Raw genomic sequence first — 13749 nt, forward strand, 5'->3', positions numbered from 1 at the left:
CAGACAGGATCTAAACTGCAGTCGGGGTTGATGTAGCACTTCCTAAGCAACCTGGGTCAACAACAACCACAATAGAAACAGGGGAATTCCCCCGTTACTGACTAATAATAGCTCATTTCACACTCAAAGGCTGTGTGACCTGGAGCAACTTACTTGACCTCTCTGAGCCTCAGTGTCCTTGTTTGTAAAAATGGGAATAATTATGGTGCCTGTTGCATGGGCCACTGCGAAGTTTAAATGAGTTACTAGATGTAAGGTACTTGGATCTAATGCATGGTATGTGTTGAGCACTCTGTAAGTGTCACGTGTTATTTGTATTGTCATTTCTGGATAGTGAGTATTTCTAGGAGAGGATCTATATGCCCCTTCCCCCCATGTCCAGAACAAAATATGTAAGCACATTTTGTTAGTTGTTACTACTGTTCTCAGGATGATCATGATGATGATTAGGAGTAGGTCTGGTATTAATTACTTGATTTCTCTGTCTTTCTTAAGAACTGTGAGCTCCATGAAGTCAGGCAGGGACCACGACTTCCTAGAGCCCTAGAACATAGAAACTCCTAAACTTATACACAGTAGGTATTCAGTTGACTCTCATACGACCTTCACCCAGGGCTTTGCTAACTCTTCTGCTACTTTAGGACTCAAATATTCCTAAATATGAGTCAGCAGTGCCCCTCCCTCCTAGGGGGAGGGAACGAAGGATATAGAGACCTCAGTCCCTATTTTCCCTGAGGAAATTCACAGTCTAGTACATCCAGCCCTCACAAATCACTTCCAAGTCATTAATGAGCAAGTAATTGAAACAGATAGGTGCAGACTGTGACCATTGTTACCAAAGAAATAAATTGGGTGATGATAAAGAGTATATGTGTATGTGGGTGGCTGGGGGAGAAGGGGGCAGACTTTGACTTTAAACGACTAAAGACTGCTATGAGGCGGTGGCATTTGAGCAGAGACCTGAAAGATGGAAAGGAAGCAGACTGCAAAAATCTGGGAGAACATTCTGGGCAGCGGAAACAGCAAGCACAAAAGCCCTGAGGCACCAAAGTGTTTGGGGTTTATTGGAATACAGTGTGGGCCAGCATGCCTGGGTTGTTAAGCAGAAGGCTGAGGCTGCAGAGGCAGGTGCGGATGTAAGCCATAGTAAGAGAAGCCAGTGGAGAACAAGCCCAGATGACCCAGAGCCTTCCCTAAAACAACCCTCAAAACATATTGCGCAATCACCCACAGTCTATTGGAAAAAAGGAAAGAGTGGCACCCAGTCACGCATTTTCCCATGATGGTTATGGGCATTTCCGAACAGCAAAGCCTGTCTATTCTGGACTTCACCAATTCCAACGTTGAACGAGTCCACACAGAGGCCAGGCTATGATGTGGTGGGTTTGCTCTACTGCCTCCCAAATGCCACCAGATAAAAGCAGAGCTTATCTGTTGAAAAGAACAGACTCTCCAGCAAGTTAGAAATCAACCACGGCTGTGCAGCTCACAGAGCAGTCCTATCTAGCCATTAAAGTAGGTTGCTGAAGACTCTGACTTGGCTGCATATTATTAGCCTTTTTCATATTGACATTAGTGGAAAATGATTTTTTTAAAAATGTATGTAGGCTCCATGCTGGGCGTGGAGCCCAACGTGAGGTTTGAACTCACAACCCTGAGATCAAGACCTGAACTGAGATCAAGAGTCAGTTGATTAACCAACTGAGCCACCTAGGGGTCCCCAAAATGATTAAAAAAAAAAAAAACAGAGGAATATTCAATATATCAATTTTTTTAAAATTGAATCAAATCTTGGTCTCTGCGCAGTTCACTGGAACTTCCTGAGCATCTGTTGGTATATCTGTGATGAAACATTTTGTTTACATCCTGGGCAGGACATAGTAAACTCAAAATATACCAAACACAAGGACGGGCTTCCTATCCTCCCCTGCTCAGCCCTGGAAATTTTGTTCAGAATCAGCTTCTAGGTCTTCGTTCTTGGAACATACCTGGTAGATAGTCCAGGCCGTGTCTTTTTCATCCTTACATCTTAGAGCTGTTCTTATGACCTTCAAGACTTTTCTTTTCCAGCAAAGCCCAGCCCAGAAGAGAGTACATGGCAAAGATCGCGCTCAACAACCACACATTTGCTCCCCTACGTTTCCCAGCCTCCCTTCTAGTTAAGTTTGAAACACGTGACTAACTCTGACCAGTGGGGAGTCATCAGAAGTAGTGGGCAGCATTTCTGGCCTGAGAAAGTTAACAGGTGGTATGTACTATGACCAAATTGCATCCTCTCTCCCAAGTTCCTATGTCGAGGCCCTAACCTCCAGTCCTCCGGTGTGGCTGTATTTGTGTTAAGGAAGTAATTAAGATCAAGATCAAACGAGATGATGAAAGTGATGTCTCTGTCTCTGTTTTTGTCTCTGTTTCTCCTCCCTCGCCCTCTCTCCCTTCCATGTGAGGATGCCTGTAAGAAGGTGGCAGTCTGTTAGCCAAGAAGAGAGTCTCACCGGAACTGAAACGCCCAGCACCTTGATCTTGGTCTTCCTGGCATCCAGAACTATGAGAAAATACATTTCTGTTGTTTAAGCCACCGCATCTGTGGCATTTTGTCATCGCAGCGCAACCTGACTTAGACACATGCTTCTTCAACTCTCTCCTCCCTGCTATGGCGATCTCAAAGATCACATGTTCCAGATAGCTCAGCTTGTTCTGTGAACAAGAAGAAGACTTTCCTGTGTTAAGCCACTGAGATTTCAGGGTTTCTGCATTACTACGGCATAACCTAGCCCATCCTGCCCAATGCCCGGTGGCAGAGAAAAGGACATGATATATATACCATGTTAGTCCAGACACCTTAGGACCAAAGCAGATGAGTGCACCAGCACCAGCAAGGCCTGGGTATTCACACAGATGCAAGCTATTCTTCCTGGGTCCTGGGATTCAGCCCACGATGAAGATGTCAAGGCCTCAAGGAATCCATTGAGGTTTCACATAAGAAAGCAAGCGCTCCAGCTGCTAAGCATTGTCTCCCGGAAGCCCCCACTGAAATGCATACCAGTTCCCTTCAAGGGCTCAGTCATTTATCCTGTGACAACCAGGAGGCACTTTTTAAAAGAACATTTTTTATTTATTTGACAGAGAGAGAGATCACAAGTAGGCAGAGAAGCAGGCAGAGAGGGGGGGGGGGAGAAGACTCCCTGCCAAGTAGAGACCCTGATGCGGGGCTCGATTCCAGGACCCTGGGATCATGACCTGAGCCAAAGGCAGAGGCTTTAACCCACTGAGCCACCCAGGCGCCCCCTTTTTTGTGGTAAAAAAAAAAATTATATTTAGATTTAGCCAGCCGGACTCCGTTTAGATGATCCCAATTCTGTTGGCCACATCCAAAGCATCACAGTCAAGAGCCAAACACATCCCTTCTCTCCATCGGGCCTGATTGGCATGTTGACTTTGGCCATGTCAGTGTCATAGAGCTTCTTCCCAGCCTGTTTGATCTGGTGCTTGCGGTCTTCTGTTTTCTTCATGGCTGACTTGGTAGTTGGGGGAACTTGATGATGGCACAGTGGTCAGGCTTATTTCTTGTGGGGGCTCTCTTTTGAGGATATTGGGCTGCCTTCAGAGACACAGTGTCTTGGGCCGTTGGAAGGTAGGTGATGCATGGATCTTCTTTTTTTGTGTGACTGTGGACACTTTTCAGCACCGCTTTCTTGGCCTTCAATGCCTTTCCTTTGGCTTCAGCTTCGGGTGGGGCTGGGACTTCCTTCTTTTCCTTTGGCACCATCTTCGTGAAGAAAGGAGGAGGCATTTTGTTTTCTTTTTTATTTTTTAAGATTTTATTGATTTGAGAGAGCACAAGCAGGCAGAGCAGCAGGCAAAGCAGCAGGCAGAGGGAGAGCGAGACGCAGGCTCTCCGCCGAGCAAGGAGGCAGATGCAGGACTCTATCCCAGGATCCTGTAATCATGTCCTGAGCAGAAGGCAGATGCTTAACTGACTGAGCCACCCAGGTTTCCCGAGGAGGCATTTCCTAAGGACTGATTTCTCAGGGAACAGGATGGGCCCGAGGTCTCAGGGCCATGCTGGGTCACAAATTAGAGGCAGACTACACAACTTGGACCAAAGCGACGCCTCCCTCGCCTGTGAGGGATTTGAATTTCCCTGGGAGCAGGAGTGTCATTTCAGTCCTCCAGGTTCCCTGTGATGACTTCTCACTGGTATGCCCCTCTTGCTCTGGGCTACCTGTGTGACCATCGCTATAAACCGTCCATGAGAGAGGATAGAAACGAACTTTGGGGACTTGGGTTTTCTTTTTTTGTTGTTTATTTGTTTTTAATGCTTGAAAGACTTACCTACAAGCATCTCCTCCCATCTGACCTCCCAAATTCTCCTTTATCAAAGCCAAGTTCAAGCCTTGACCTCTCCTATGAAACCTTCCCTGACTTCCCCTTCCTACTGTCATGTCTGCTGATCTTTTAATAGTAACTATAACCAACACTTATTGTATACCACGACGTACTAAGCTCTCTAGTAGCTCATATTTCTCATATTGTATCTCATCTGATCCTCCTACATCCCAAGGGAGGTGTTATCATCCCTACTTTACACCCAGGGAAACCAAGGTTCAAAGAGGGGAAGTGACCTACCCAAAGTCCCACAGTTCATAGAGGGCAAAGCTGGAACCCAGGCCTATCAGATTCTAAGATCCCTACTATTAACACTTCTCTCTCCTGCTCCCAACAGCTCAGCCTCCATTATTATATGTTTTGAATTGCTCCCCAATCCCCATAAGCTCTTTGAGGGTAGGGACAGTTTTTTCTAACTGGTTAATAATTAGCCTTTCTCTTTTGACCAGAACTTTACAGTTCATATAGGGCTTCTACATACCTGGTGTCATCTGATCTTTACTACATTCCTGAGACATCTGTGTTACCCTCAGCTAACAAATGAGGAGACAGAGGCTCAGACAGGTCCATGAGTTGCACAAGACACGCATCCAATGAAAGCTGCTCTTTTTGCTGGCCCAAGGTGCCACTCGCTTACGAATTGGGCACCACCTAAGCCCTTCCTCCTCTCCTGGCATTATGGTGTTCTAAGTCTCATTTCTGTCCAGTTGAGAATAGCTGGGCTCCATAAAGGTACTCGTTTTATTTCTGATCCTTGGGATTTGGAGCAGAGTTGTGCAGTTGCCAGCCAACAGGATGTCGGTGGGATTTCTCCTGTAGGCCTAGAACTGGTTACTAGGGCCTAAAGCTGAGGTCCAATGTCAGATGAGAACTGCTAAGGGACTTCCAGCAGTGGGGGACCACCACCCCACTGCTCCCAATCCCCTCCTGCCCCTTCTGTGTAAGCAGAAAGGGGGGACATCATTGGGACCAGGAAATTTGGGACTGGTGCTGTAGCTTCTTTCTCCCCCAGACCCCAAGCCAGGTAAGGGGGTTCTAAGAGAAAGCCATCAAGATTGGGGAGTCTGTGAGGAGAGGACAATGGCACCTCATTCCTGGTGGGACATCTGCTTGCATGGCAGACTCGTGCCACTTTCCTCAGATCAAGTGGCCGCCTCAGAAGGTAGTGAAGTTTGAGCTGTTTTACCTTATCCTATCCAAGAGGACTGGCCACCGGGCAAGGGGACCCTGAGAGCAACGGCCTTTGGGGATACTGCGGGCAGCAGGGGTGTGTAAGTATGGGCATGAGGGCAGGGGGCTTGGTTGGAAGAAGTGGTGGCTGACTAGTTTCTCCCATATCAGGAAACTCTGAAGTGGGGTGGCCTCCAGACACCTCCCAAGTTGGGGATAGTAACTGAAGACAGCGTGGAACACTATCCCTGAGCTCCTGCCATCAATTTGAACTCTCTTCAAAGAGCTCCTGCAGGGGTGCCTGGGTGGCTCGGTGGGTTGAGCCTCTGCCTTAAGCTCAGGTCATGGTCTCAGGGTCCTGGGATCGAGCTCCTCTTCGGGGTCTCTGCTCAGCCGGGGAGCCTGCTTCCCCCTCTCTCTCTGCCTGCCTCTCTGCCTACTTTTGATCTCTCTCTCTGTGTGTCAAATAAATAAATCTTAAAAAAAAAAAAAGAGCTCCTGCAGCCCCTGCCTCCTTGTGGCCCCTCTGGGGTCAGACTGGCCTGGCAGCCAGATGGAGAACAAGGTCTCGGTTCTCAGCGCTGTGCCCAGGGCCAGGGCCAGGGAGAGGCAGGTGAGGCTCTCACTGTCACGTGCTTACCCTGCCCTTGCCCAGCCCTGCAGTGGGTGAGCGCCTCCCTAAATTCTGCGCCCTAGGCACCTCACCTGCCTCACCTCCATCCTAGTCCTCTTTGTAGCTGCCACGAGGCCTGGGCTGGGTTCCCTGGGGTTCACAGAACCTTTCAGGTCCATGAAGATATTCTAGGCTTGGGTGCTGAGACGCTAGGGATCTGGAGCTAGCAGAGCAGCCAACTTCGACTGGGATGGGCAGGCCGAGAACAGACAGGCTTTCCCAGAGGGGAAAAGTGCGTTGGGGGCAAGCACCAAGGAGGCAGCTTTCTGTACCACGCCCTAACAAGCCAAACAAAACTGAGGTCATTCTGCCCCCTGGTGTCCCCTTCTGTCACTGCAGTCACTGCCAGTGGCCCATCTAAGTTTCAGGACATTTAGCATCACTTACATTCATTCATTCAACTATTCGTTTGTGCCTCACACACTTATCGAGTGCCCCACTCTAGGCTCAGCGCTGTGTCATACACTGTGGGTACAAAGACGAATAATACAGAGACCCCACCTTGCAGGGTGCTGTAGTCCAGTGGGGCAGATAGACACACCAAGAGATCATCCCGGGGCATTTAAATAAGTGCTCTGTTCAAGATTATGTGGCACAAAGGGGGACTGCTTGGCTTAGGGGAGGCAGGGGACATGGCAGGAAAGCTTGGCGAGAAGAGGTAGGGGTTGAGTTTGCTGATTGACTGAGTTCTTTAGGTGGCTGAGGGAATAGATAGAGATGGGTATATATGAAGGCATGGGGTCACATGTAAGGACTATAGAATGTTCCATTTGCTGCAGCCGTAGTGTGCATTTGGAGGGACAGGGGAAGATGAAGTTAAGAACTGGCTGGTGGTCAGGGCTTGAAGGGCATTGCGTGCCACATGGAAGATTTCGACCTGATCCCTAGGTGATCAGGAATCCTTGAAAGGCTTTGAGCTGGGTAGTGACATTGTTAGATTTGAATTATTGTGAGTTTATTCCGGCCACTTTGTAGAGAATGGGTTGTAGAAGTATAAGGCTGGGGAGGCTCTTGGGAGGGTTGCCAGATGAATAAACAAAAGAAAAGAAAACAGGATGCCCACTGAAATTGGCATTTCAGATAGACAACAAGTTTTGGTAAAATTCTATCCCAAATATTGTCTGGGATATGCTAAAATTTATTCTTTATGCACTCAAAATTCAAATTTAACGGGGCATCCCATATCTTATCTGGTAACCTGATCTTAGAGCCACCAAGGAGAGATGATGGAGGTTTGGACTAGGGCAAAGGTAGTAAGGTTGGATAGAAGTTGAAAAAATTCAAGGGGTATTCAGGAGATAGAAATGAAAGAACTTGGGGATGACATGGTTGAGGAAAAGTGAGAGGGAGGTGTCAAACATAACACCCAATCTCCTGATTGGGCTGTTTGCTCTGTGTTGGGTCCTCTAATTGCACCTCACCCCAATTAACACATACCCTGAGGTCAAAGTTCCTTCCTAAAATATCCCAGAGAACCTCCGAATCCAGGAGCCAAGACAGCCTCCAAAGCCCTGTCCTCTCCTGCTCTGGCTGGCCTCCTGCCTGGATCATTTTGGTTCCACACCTGCTTGATTCTGCATTTTGGTCTTAACTCTTGCTTGGTCCAGCTAATTGCCCAGGGTCTGGTGTCTGGAATCAAGCAAGGGCTGCTTTAGGCCTCTGTTCTTTGCCTCTGTGCACCTCTCTTTGCAACAGCTAGCATGAGGTGCCCAGGCCAGGCCTCCATGACTGACTAGAACAGATTCTTCCTGCCAGGGAGGGAAATCCCAAACATTCCCAGACCACAGATTTCCCCTAGAGGCTTTCTCACCCTCTAGGGCTGGGGCTTGAAGGTGGCCTGCTTTCTCAGAGCCTCTTGTGACCCAACATTGCCACCTAGTGGTCCCATAGCACACTGCAATCCAAGGTGAGATGGGAGACCGCTTTGCAGACCACTAAGGAGAGCTTCACATGCCTCTCTCCCCCCTGGCAGGGCACATGGGTCCTGCTTCTGCTGGTGGTTATCCATCCATGATACTCCTCAACTCTTACGAATCCGAGAAACACATCCGTTTGGTGGACCTGCTGGTACAGAGGTGGCCCAAGATGGCATCCAAGGAACTGAACAACTAGGCCTTGAGGTCTCTCTCCGTGGCTGGACTCAGGAAATTGGGCTCCAAGTAGAACTGGTCATAGTCTTCAAATTTCCAAGCCTTCCATGTTTGGTAGATGCAAACCTGGTATCTATCTAAAAGTAGCTGTGTTTGCAGTCCCTCCCACACCTGCTTGTGGACATTCCCACCCGGAAAACTAGAGGGACAGAGTGGGTCCCACAATTGGGTTCCCCATGGTGGGCAAGTTGCTAGCCAAACAGTGGGCCCGGCCACTTTCCAGCATTCTACCTCCCTCTCTGGGGTTACAGCCAGTCAGAAAGAACTACCAAGTGCCACTCTTTCCTCCACACCAGAGTCTGTGAGTGCATGGCCAGAGCCAGCATTCTATGCCCTCTAGCTGGGGAGCTGAGAGACAGCAGGCCTCAGACGACCCTGTGGGCTGTAGCACAAGGCTGGTCTGGAGTAATTGGAAAGGTCTTCTAAGGAGACTGGCTCAGGACATGCAGTTCCCTCCCTTGCCCTCTGACTCCAGGAACTTGTCAGGAGGGCCCGGGGACACACCAGGCTGTGTCACTGAGGCTGAGATGATCACTAACCCACTGCTTGCATCTCCCACAACATCTGACTAGAATGGTGGGCCATCCCCAAAGAATGGCATCCTCTCCTAGCACGTTTCAGTCATCAGCAGGGGCTTTGAGTCTTCCCAAATGAGGACCTCTGGAGGTTCTGTGGATCAGGACAGATCAGGCGACTGGGGAGCCCATCATCATGGTCATTAAGTCATGCAGCTCCCCAGCAATCTTTCAGTAACTAACGAAAACAGCTGGCCTCACCTCCTGGCCTGATGGGCTGTGGTCTGCTTAGGCCAACGAGATATGCTCCTGAGGCTTCACCTTATGTGAGCCGCTGGCCTGCTCCATCCTACTGGCTGCTTTAGCCCCATTTCCTGGCTAGCTCTGAGAGATACACATTTGAGAAGCCCAGGGACAGAGACTGAGGGAACAGCAGATTCACAATCCCTGTGTAGTTCATGCTCTGTTTAGGTATGTGCTCGCTGAGTGGTAGGAGACCGAAATCCCTGCACTTAGTCATTTTTTAAAATCTCTCTTTTTGTTCTGAGCATATATACATAAATTCCTAGAAGTTAAACACTACAGCTACATGATATGTACTTACTATCAAGGCCAACCTCCAGGTTTGTGGGTGTTCTGTTAAGAAGCCCCAGCCTCCAGTGTTGGGGGGGGGTCTCATACCACCACAGTCTAAAGCAGGAGTCAGCAAACCTTTTCTGTAAAGGACCAGACAGTAAATATATTAGACTTCGCAACCCACAGGGTCTCTGTTGCAACCATTCAACGCTGCTTTTACCATGCAAAAACAGCCATCGACAACATGTAAAGAAATAAGCATAGCTATGTTGCAATAAAATTTATTTACAAAACCAGATGGAGGGCCATAGTTTGCCAACGCCCAAGAGCAACTGAGACATAGTTCTACAAGACCTGTCCGAGGCAAATTATACAAGAGTCACACAGGAGAGTGCTATATCAAACATAGGGTCATCGAGAGTCTTCATGGACATCTTAAATGGAGCCTTTCTGGCTGGGTAGGTGGGCAGGGCTTCTGGCTTACATTCCTCAATAGTATGTCCTGTGCCTGCCTTCACAGAGCAAGCCATCCTGGCATTCTAGGTCTCCTAGATTATCACTAGATTAAGTCTAAATCCCAGCCAGGGCCGCTTCACATAGGTAATGGTCTCTTGCCTGCACCAAGCCATTTGTGTTAGCTCACTGGCTGATGCCAAGCACACCACCAGCCAACCCTGGGCCACCCCTTGCCCTGTCTGTCTAAGGAGAGAAAGGACATGTGGACTGCCAGGACAGATGGAGCTGACATTCACTGAAAACACAGGAAGAGAAGGAGGTGTGATCATCTATCTGGGCAGATATAGGTCATGCATTTAAAGCTGCTGTTGTGGGGTGCCTGGCTGGTTGGGTAGAGCACGAGATTCTTGATTGTGGGGTGCCTGGCTGGTTGGGTAGAGCATGAGATTCTTGATCTTGGGGTTATAAGTTCGAGTACCATATTGGGTGGAGAGATCACTTAAAAATAAAATCTTTATAAAAAAATAAAGCTGTTCTTGTATGGTGTGTGTGTGTGTGTGTGTGTGTGTGTGTGTGTGTGTGTTTTGCTTCCTGGGACCATTATTTCACTTTGGGATATTTAAGGGATTTTTCTGGTTATATTCCATTTTTCCCGAAGTAATTGTAGAGTATGCTGAATGGGATGTGATGCCACTGTAAATGTGTCTGAAGCAGAAGGTAGCGGGGAAGGACACTGCTTCAGAATTTTGAGATTCACTAGTGGACAGGTGGCAACAGCAGACAGAGGAGTGAGTGCGGTTTTCAGAGCAAGATTATGGAGTAGGAAGAGAAGTGGCCCAAGTACAAGGCCTACGACCTAGGATGTGCTGTCATTTACCAACAGGACCAGGGAGGGAGATGAGCCTGCGACAGAATGGTGGGTGAAGTGGGAGAGAAACCAGGAGTTTGGGTCCAGACAGTCTGATGGAGGGAGTGTTCCAGAAGTGGGGAAGTGCTACTGAGAAGTTAGAGAAGGTGAGGGCTAAGAAATGACCTTTGGCTTTGGATACATGGTGGTTACTGGTGACCTTGATGAGAGTGGTATCAGAGGGAAGGGCCAGAAAGGGTAAGGGGTGAGTGGAGGTGAAGAAGTGGGGACAGTAAGTGGAGACAACTCTTTTAAGTGTGGCTGTTGGCGACAGATTGCTAGAGCGGGAACATGCAGTCCTGGGGAGAAGCAAAGGAAATACCTCCATTTTCTGCCATCATCTCATTTTTCCTAGAACCTTGCCCCAAAGAGTGTAGTTTTTGAGGGCTGCCATAATGAAGTACCACAGACTGGGTGGCTTAAGCAACAAATATTTATTCTCTCACAGTCCTGGAAGCCAGAAGTTCCATATCAAGGTTGGCAGGTTTGGTTCCTTCATAGGGTTGCCAGGGACACTCTGCTCTGCTCCAGGCTTCTCCCAGAGCTTCTGGCCATTTGCTGGATGTCTTTGGTGTCCCTTGGCTTGTAGATGCAGCACCCAGATCTCTACCTTCATCCTCACATGACCTTCTCCCTGTGTGTCTCTGTGTTGAAATTTCCCCTTTTTATAAGGTCATCAGTAATACAGGATTTAGGGCCCACCCTCCTCCAAAATAACAGATTACATCTGCAAATAAGGTCAAAATGACAGGTAGGAGGTTAGGATTCTAACACACGAATGGGGGGGGCACAATTCAACCTATAACAAGCCTTTTGGTCTCATTCTTTCCACTTCCTCTCCAGTTGTCTGGCCAGAGAATATTCTGTGCCTTCCCATTCACATCTGTGCCTTCCCCTCTTCTAGCTGCTTATGGCTTCCATCCCTCCTTCCCTGCTTAGCCCTCTCTGAAGACCTGACTCATCAACTTTCTGCAAGAAGACTTCCCGCCCTTGTGGAAACTTGCTAAATAACTTGCAACACTGAGCGATGGTGAAGGAAGAAAGAGAGGAAAGTGATATTTAATTCTGCCTGTTTTCAGCAAGATGGGGCTGAAAGCTCCATGGCCTTTAGATAATTTCTGAGAGACTGTTTTTGTCTTTGCTGGCTTTTGAGCCCATAAGTAAGAGATTTTAAGGAGAACAGTCAATAAAGTTCCTCAAAATAGAAAGAAATTATCATGAAACCAGAAAAGTAACTGCAGTTTCAAATACCGTTTTCCAACTGGGAACACTCTTCTCTGCCATCTACTGGCCACAACTACAATCAGTAAATGATCCTTGCTCCTGGGAACGAGGGTCACCGTTAGAGGTAGAGCGGTGGCCCGTGGTCACCAAATGGCCCTTGCAAGTGTGCTTTGTGTCAGGATGTGGTTTACAGCCTCATGCCCCAGGGAGCTGTGAGGCTGGCTGGAGGGCCCCTCGGCTGCCTGATGGAGTGCTGGTCTGACGCGCCAGAAGCTAGAAGCAGCTTGCAGATGCTGGGGACAGAGCAGGCCGGGGATGTGAGGGAGTGGTATGGAGTGGGCTAGGCTCTGTGCCTGAGAGGCCCTCTCCAGCCGCCTAAAAGCCCGAGAAGGACACTGTGTCTGTTCATTCCAACACACAGACGTTTCTTTCTTTTATGAAATAATGTTTTCTTTAATCTTTTTCTGATATAAAAAAGTAATGCATGCTCATTGTAAAACATTTAGAGAACCAAATATGAAGGTAAAGAAATAATTTAGGTTGGCATTAGAGGGTGGCTTGGGGGACTTTACCATAATCTCCAACAGCACCCCCAAAGTCTCTCCAAATATACATGCAGTTTAAGGAAAAACTTGGCTTGCTATGCAAAGACAGCTCCCAGTTTCAAGACAAAGTCACTAGCCTCTTTCTGAATGGCTTCTAAACCTTCCTTTATAGACATTCTGGAGCCACCGCAGCCCCAAATCCCACCACCCAGGGGGTAACAGCTAGTTATAGAATGGAGCATCGACTTCCACTATTTTTGTGCCTATGGATTATTTTTTAAATTTTACTTTTTATTGAGATATAATTGATATATAACATTATATTAGTTTCAGGTGAATTTGCGTATATTGCGAAACGATAACAGTAAGTCTAGTTAACATCCATTACGACAGAATTGCACATTTTTTTCTTGTGAGGGGAACTTTTAAGATCTACTCTTAGTGAGGCAAACCATAAAAGACTCTTAACAATAGAGAACAAGCTGAGGGTTGCGGGAGGGGGAGCTGAGGGGGGGATGGGCTAAATAAATGGGTGATGGGCATTAAGAGGGGCACTTGTTATGCTGAGCACTGGGTGTTATACTAAGTGATGAATCACTAAATTCTACTCCTGAAACCAATATTACACCATATGTTAACTAATTTAAATTTAAATAGAACCTTGGTTAAAAAAAAAAAAAGCATCTACTCTTGTAGCAACTTTCAGATATATGCTACAGAATATATACAAATATATGCTATTTTTAATTTTTTACCATTTTACCACTTTTTAATTATTTACCATGCTATACATCACATGTTTAATTTTTATGTATTATCTTTATATCTGATTTCTTAAATTTAGGGACATTTGGTACATATCTACTCAGAAGCCTGCTTTTCTGCTCAATGTTACCTCTTAGCATTTTCCCTGTCCCCATTCCTCAGCAGCATTATTTGTAAAGTCTGCATATTTTATCCATAAAATATATAACGTGTTTACCCACCTTCTGGTTCTGAAGGGTGCGTAGATCGTTGCCAGATTTTGCTCTAATGAATAATGCTAGGATGACCCTGTGTGGACTTAACCTTTTGTGTTCCTCTAGGGTCATTTCCTAGAAGCAAAATTGCTACTATGAATGTTTCTAGGCTCTTAATACATGACCAC

The sequence above is a fragment of the Mustela nivalis genome, assembly GCF_964662115.1.
Source record: "Mustela nivalis genome assembly, chromosome: X".
Classification (NCBI taxonomy): domain Eukaryota; kingdom Metazoa; phylum Chordata; class Mammalia; order Carnivora; family Mustelidae; genus Mustela; species Mustela nivalis.